The sequence below is a fragment of the Gossypium hirsutum genome, chromosome A13 (assembly GCF_007990345.1).
Source record: "Gossypium hirsutum isolate 1008001.06 chromosome A13, Gossypium_hirsutum_v2.1, whole genome shotgun sequence".
In the NCBI taxonomy this organism is placed as follows: Eukaryota; Viridiplantae; Streptophyta; class Magnoliopsida; order Malvales; family Malvaceae; genus Gossypium; species Gossypium hirsutum.
The window spans coordinates 29,381,431-29,389,578 of NC_053436.1; positions in this window are offsets into that span (position 1 = coordinate 29,381,431).

The following is an 8,148-nucleotide window of genomic DNA, read 5'->3' on the forward strand; positions in this document are numbered from 1 at the left end:
CTTGATCAAGATTCATAATAATTCATTGACAATTAAACATGTATAATTCAATTTAAATACATTATTTGTATATGAACTTACCTAGCATTGAGAATAAATGGACTAGATCGACTATTCGACAACTTTCGATTTCCCCCGATCTAAATCTGATTTCTTTCTTTTAGGGTCTGTATGAATTCAAAATGAACTTATTTATTCATCAATTCATTCAATTTCATCCAAAACACACAATTTGGGTCATTTTACCCATTAACCCCTATAATTTCACATTTTTTACAATTTACTCATTATTTTAATAAACACAAAATTACACCAATTAAATTCAAACCCATGTGTGCCGAATTACTATAGTGCCCCTAGCAGCCCATATCTTTCATTTATTTTCACTTTTAACCCCACATTTTCATCTTTTCACAAATTAATCCCTAATATGCATTTTTACTCATAATCACTTTACAAAACATAGATATCTATCACTAAGTTTTCATAATTCATCATCAATCATTCAGAAAAACATGAATTCATCAATTGAAACTTTCAAAACATTAAGCAGTTTTGCAAATTAGCCCCTAAGCTAGCTAGTACTCGATGCAACGATCACAAAAACGTAGAAATCATGAAAAACGAAACAAAAACATACCTTCAATTGAGCATCAACATGGATGAACCTTCAAAGCGTCCAAAACCCTTATTTTCTTTCTTATTTTGGTTGGGGAAGATGACCATTTAACATAAAATTATTTTTATTTTATTTAATATAACTTAATTCACAAATTACCATTTTATCCTTTAGTTAAAACATTGAAATTCACATAATTCAAGGCCATTTATGTCCATCTCCACTATCAATAGTTTAATAACATTATAAGGACCTTTGATTTAATAAATCATAGCAAATAAACACTCTTAACTAATAGCATGCTACTTTTTCATTTTACGCGATTTAGCCCTTTCGTCAAATTAAGCACTCAAACGCTAAAATTATTTCACGAAACTTTCACACATATCAAATAACATGCTATGAAAACTAAAAATATTATTAAAATAATTTTACGACCTCAAATTTGTGGTTCTAAAACCATTGTACTGATTTAGCTAAAACTGAGCTATTACAGAACCCAATGGCTCAACGACCTCCAACCCCATCGTACCCTAACCTGTCCCCATAGTTCCTTAGGGTTTGGAACAAACACGTACAAGCAAACCTTCGGTTGATAAAATTTAAAACTATGAGGCTAAAGAGTTCCGTGGTATAGCAGAAGATGATCCAGAAAAGGCCAAGTTTTGGTCGAAAAATACAATTAGAGTTTTTGATGAATTATCATGTACCCCAATTGAATATTTAAAATGTGTTGTTTCTCTGCTGAAAATGTAATAGCCCATTTTCAGTGAAATTGGGGGACCATAAATCCAAGCCAAAAATAAAATTTGTTTTAATTTTATTGTATGGTTCGTATTATGATAGAGATATCATGTGAGAATTCTAATAAGAAAATTTTACCGATAATGTGTTTAATTACGGGAAGGACTAAATCGCATAAAATGTAAAAGTTGAATCCTAGTAGCTAGAAGGATTAAATAGCTATGGAATTCAAAACTTGAGGTCCTTATATGGCAATAAGACAATTAATCAAAAGTTAGTAGATATTTTTGATGATTCATCCATGGAAATTTAGAAAAAGGTAAGGATTAAATTGGAAATATAAATAATAAAAAGATGATAAATAATTAAAAAAGAAATTAACATCTTATTTTATGTCATCTTCTTCCCCAAAATACATGAAAACCCTAGAAAAAGAGAAAACAATATTTCTTGGCTTAATTGGGTAAGTTTTCTTGTCCCGTTTTTAGTAATTTTGATATTTTTGAAACTTGGATAGTTTAATCTATCTATTTAGGGGATAAATTTGAAAAGTTATCAAAGTATAGAAATTATGTCAATGATGAATATGCTAAAAATTAGAAATTTATGGTAGAAAATGAAAGGTTGTTGATAGATAAATAACTTTTACAAAGTGATTTTTTATGAAAATATGATTTAAGGACTAATTCCTAAATTCGTGAAAATTGAAAAAAAATCTGAAATTTGTAGAAAATATGTGCTGTAAATTTTATATTGAAATTTTGGTTAGGCTTGGAAAAAGGAGTAAATTGCATGCATTTCATTTTTTGAGCTTAGGGACGAAATTGGAATTTATGGAAAGTTTAAGGGCAAATTGGTAATTTTGCCTAGGATGTAAATTGAGTCCAAATAAATATTAAATGTGATAAATTGATTATATAGATCCGGATAGCACAAATTAGAGGCTAGATCGAGGAAAAGAAAAAGTTTCAGATTAGTAGATTTAAATACGCGAACAAGTGTCAAGGTAAGTTCATGTAACTTAATCGAGCTTGTAAATATGTTAAATTGAATGCTTTGTTTGTATGGAATGTGTTTTATATTTATGTGAATTAATTTGAATGTTATAATAAAGAAATGAATGCATGTTTGAAATGGTTTAAAAAGGTTAAGTTCCGTTTGAATATTGGATTTCGATGGACAAATGTGATTTCCCTTATTTAATGAGGTCCTGCATCTGTTACTGATCGGATTTAGCTCACACGAGTAATCCTATTGACCTCATTATAGATAGGATTTAGCCTAGATGGGTAATCCTGTTATAATCCCCCTCAAGGATATGTTATAATTAGGATTTAGCCTGGACTGGTAATCCTAATTGAGCTCTTTTAAGTACATGTTACAGAAATGATTTATCCTGGACTGGTAATCTTGATATATGATATGTGGCTCGAGAGTGTGCTCTCTGATTAAGTACCCTAATGGGTACTCCTGAGTATAAATTGACGGGTTATTGAATTGTATGTAACACCCCTTACCCATGTCCAACCCGGAATAGGGTACGAGGCATTACCAGACTTAAACATACACATTCATGCAAAAACTGGGCCATAAAAATCTCTTTTAATTCAAAACCTTTCAAACACATGCATGTCATCCCTTATTTGGGTCTACGAAGCCCAAAACATTCATCGAAATTGATTCAGGAATAAATTGGGAACCTTGAAAAGTTTCAAGAAAACATAGAAAGTTTTCCACTGAAATAGGGTCACACGCCCGTGTGGACATAGGGACACGCCCGTGTGCCTTTGGCAAGCCCATGTCCTCAAGCCGTGCAACTCCCTATTTATGACATCAGCATGCACATCGAACCACACGGCTAGGCCACACGCCTGTGTCTCTAGGCCGTGTCCCTCACACAGTTGAGACACGCCGTGTGGCCAACACTTAGGCTATTTTCCAAGCCTTCATGTTACCCATAATCTCTTACAGCCTTATGCACAAAAAAATCGCAAATCATGGCATCATTTTAGTGATTAAACACTCTTTATTAAGATATATTCTTAACATTAACATGTCATCTTACAAGTAATGCATCTACTCATGCAATACCAAGTCTAGATTCCTTATTTCATATTCATAAGACTTGTCATTTTGATAATCACTTTTACCATTATACTATGGTTACCAACTTATCCATCAAGCACTCATGTTCAATCATTATCACGTTGTGTTTATAACGTGCAATTACTACATGGCTATGACCACCTCAATTGGTCATAAAGCATACATCTAACACCCATGTCATATTACTAACCATGCATGGCAAACAAACATAATCACATTATAAACATTACACATGACATGAATAGTTAGGCTTACAAGCCATAATCATTATGAGATACATCTCATGGCCATATACATATAACTCAATATAATCCAAAACATTTGGCCAAAGCAAAATAATACATGTCAATGAACTAGATCCCTATACATGCCATTCACTTGAAATTTCTAATATATACTTCACTATTCCAAAGGTAGCGACTTAATAGTGTGATGCTGCCTCTAATGATTTCCAACCCCGAGCTAATATGAAAACACTAAAGGAAAGGAAAGGAAGGGAGTAAGCTTTATATCTTAGTAAGACTGTATGAAAATAATAAGCAATTTATCAGCTTGCTTCTCATGGTAATACAACCATATTTGCATTTTTTTTACTCATGTTCCAGTCAAGTTACTTTCTTGAGTCATAGTCACTAAATTATTTATATCTAGATCTACAGAACAAAAAATTAAGTTCCGATAATTTTTCCTAAAACTAGACTCACATATCTCCTTACCATAAAATTTTCATAATGTTTGGTTCAGCCAATTAGTAAATTTTATTCCTTAAATTTACCCTTTTTTCACTGTGTAACAGTTTTGACCCCTCTTCGCTAAAAAATAATTATCTCATAATACGAGACATAGATTATGTTCCCATCTATTTCCCTTGAAAATAGACTGATTAAGAATCCTAAGGACATAAATTATAACCCATAAATTTTTTTTACAATTTTCAATGATTTTCTCAAATCAAAATAGGGGATTTTAAAGTCATTCTGACTCTATCTCACAACAATTTAAATATTTCATATTATGAAACTCTTTTCCTTGTACCATTTCTTCTATGTGAAACTAGACTCGTCATGCTTTAATTTAATATTTTATTCAGCCTCTAACTCAATTTCCACAACTTTCGATGGATTTTCAAAGTCAGACTATGGCTGCTGTCTAAAATTGTTTTAGTGTAAATTAACGATACTAAGTTTATCACACCATATTAATTCATTTTCACCACATTGGTAAGGTTACATATTCATACATCATAAATATAGACCTATAATCACAAGGTCATCAAAAAATCATTCTCATAAGCATGAATTACCTATTTACATCTTCACTAAATGTGCATCAAAAACTGAAATCATTTCTCATGAGCTTGGCATACATACCTGTGTTACTCAACATACTCATATTCATTCCTTACTAATCATATAATATGAATTGAATTCACATCTCATCAATTTCATGCAAGTACCTGTACCACTCACAATATTGCACTAACTTTCCTCATTTAGCTTAAATCGTAACTCTCACCATTGAACCATTTGGAAAGCTATCGGATATTCACTAAGCCTCAAACATAGGGTATAATGTCGATGCCATGTCCCAGACATGGTCTTACACTGGCTCACCCATCAAGTCGATGCCATGTCCCAAATATGGTCTTACACTGACTATTAAAATCGAGGCTGACGCCATGTCCCAGACATAGTCTTACACTAGCTCTCACATATCTGTGACGATGCCATGTCCCAGTCATGGTCTTACATTGACAAATCCCATAGCCGAATGTCCCAGACATGTGTTACACTAGCAACACAAATAACCCGAATGTCATGGCATGAATATCTGAATTGTTTCTTAAGGTTCGAACGGGAATTCTACTATCTCAATATTCATCAAACATAATCATTTCCACAACCAAACAATTCATGCTATATCAATTTAAACACATAGAATAACAATGTAGTTGTATTATTTACATACAACTTACTCGTTTCAATGGAATATCATATTCCATCAAATCTCTAAGCATTCAATCAACACATAAATGTTATTTACATTTGACATCACTTTCTCGTATACAATATCATCAACCTAAACTTTAATACAACCATGGAAAGATAGATTTTCAAGTATAATAAAAATGGCATAAATATCATGCTCATTTAATCACACGGACTTACCTCAAATGCAATTTCGGCTAATTATTCTCTTTTTGTCGTTAACCACGCACTTTCTCAATTTAAACCCAAATCTTAATTTTCTTGATCTAACATGATGAAATTGACTCATTTAATCACTAAATAAATTTGGACAATCAAAATTCACATTTTTGGCAAAATGACCATTTTACCCTTAGGCTCGAAAATCAATTTTTATAGAATTTCCTTATTAGCCAAGCCTAACCGACCAATTATTACTCTTATGAAAATCCCAAATTTCCACTATTTCACACAATTACAACCTATTTTATAACTTTTACAAAATGGCCCTTTTAGGTGTTTTCTATGAAAATCCTTTCACAAAAGTTGTTTATTACACAACCAAGACTCATTTTCTTCCATAAAAATTTAGCAAACAACATAAATCTTTTCATGGCAAATCCCTAGACTATCAACCATTTCACAAAATAGTCCCCTCATTAGATAGTTCATGCTACAAGGGTTCCAAAAGTACAAAAATTATCAAAAATAGACATCTAAATCACTTACTTGTAAGGGATATAAGTTGCTGAAATTTTTGAGCTTTCAAAACCCCCTCTTTGCTCGTATTTTCGGTAGGGAAGAAGAAAAATGAAAAGATGACAACAATTTTTTTCTTTTTGTTTTATTTTATTACCAAATAAGTCACCTAATGCACACCAACTTTGACTTTTCAACCTTTTTTGTCTCCTTGATCAGCCACTAACATATTTATGGTCTATTTACTCAATAAAGACCCTAATTTAATTTTCTATAGCTATTTGCACCTTTAGCTAGCAAAACAAAACTTTTGCCCTTTACGCGATTTAGTCCTCTTTCGCAATTAAGCGTGAAATCACTAAAATTATTTCACCAAAACTTTCATGCACTCAAATAATCATGCTATAACACATAAAATATCATTAAAAAATAATTTCACCGGCCCCAAAATAGTGTTTCTGAAACTACTATTCTGACTAGACCCAAAATCAGGCTGTTACATTGTACACCTTGAGTGTACTACCTGAGTATCCATCAGAATTTCAATAATTCAACAGATAAAATACTTGACATGATATGCGAGTTATGAGATGAAATGAATAATGTTTTGAAAGAATATAGTATGATAAGCTCATCTATGTTTACTTGATGTATTTGAGAATTATGTGACTAACATGTTTGATTGAATGCATGTGTTTAGGCAATTTTGCCAAGTTGATGGAAAACATGTTATTGTATGCATAGATTTAATAAATGAGATTGGTAAGTTTAATTCCTGTTATACGAACTTACTAAACATATAATACTTGATAGGTTTTTATTTTCTCTATTTTATAGTGCTCGGTAGCTCGCGAAGGTTGATGATTGGTTGGAGCATCATCACACTATCCACAAGCTTATTTGGTATAAATAGTAACCTTATTTTGGTATAATGGCATGTATAGGCTAACTTGGCGATAGCTGACTTGAATATGTTATTTGTAATCTAGCCATTGGAATGGCTAGTAATGGTATGTTTTGGAATTTATAAAGAATAATGTTAAGATAAAGACCTATGTGTTAAATAGGAATGATCAAATGGTGTTTTATGTTTATGTTAAGCCAAGGTAAGACTTTAAACATGTATGTCATATTATATTAGATATTAAAATTTTCTTTAATTCAATGTTTGGATTGGTTGGTATTTGGATGTAAGTTTGTTGCAGGTTATTGGTAAAATTTTGGGTAAGAAATGAAGTTAGAAATGGCATTATATGTCCACACGGGCTTGTGACTAAACCGTGTGTGACACATGGCCTAGTACATGGGCGTGTGGTTAGGCTGTGTGTCCCCTGCATCTTAAATTTGAGAAATAAAATGCTCAGAATTGAGCACACAGGTAGAGACACGGGCGTGTGTCTCAGCCATGTATGCTACACGGCCTAGGACACGGGCGTGTGTCTTGGCCATGTGAACCCGGTACCTAATTTTTGAAAATTAAATTGATCATATGGCCTACTCACATGGGTGTGTGGCTAGCCCTGTGGCATAAGTAAAGAGTTACACAGGATCGAACATGGCCTGTAGCATGGGCGTGTTCTAGGGTCACACGGGTGTGTCCCATGGACCACACGGGCGTGTGAGCCCTATAACTTCGAAAATTTTCAAAATTTTGTAAAAAATTTATAGAGTTTCCGATTAAGTCTCGACTCGATTCTAATACTCGATTTGGGCCTCGAGGGTCCATTTAAGGGGCATTATGAATAATTTTGGTAAATGAACAGTAATTAATGTGAATTATTTGTAAGTGCTTTGAAAGTTCCAATAATGCTCTGTAACCCTGTTCCGGCAAAGGGTACGGCTTAGGGGTGTTAGATTTATTTGTATCAAAGCTACAGTTCAGTCAATTCTTAGACTAACGTAGCAAGTATGAGTTTAGCTATACATGCCATTATATAATTTGTGATAGTGTGATATCTCTTAACCATTTAAAATGTGTTTTCATATAGTAATGTCATCCAACCAAGCTAGAGC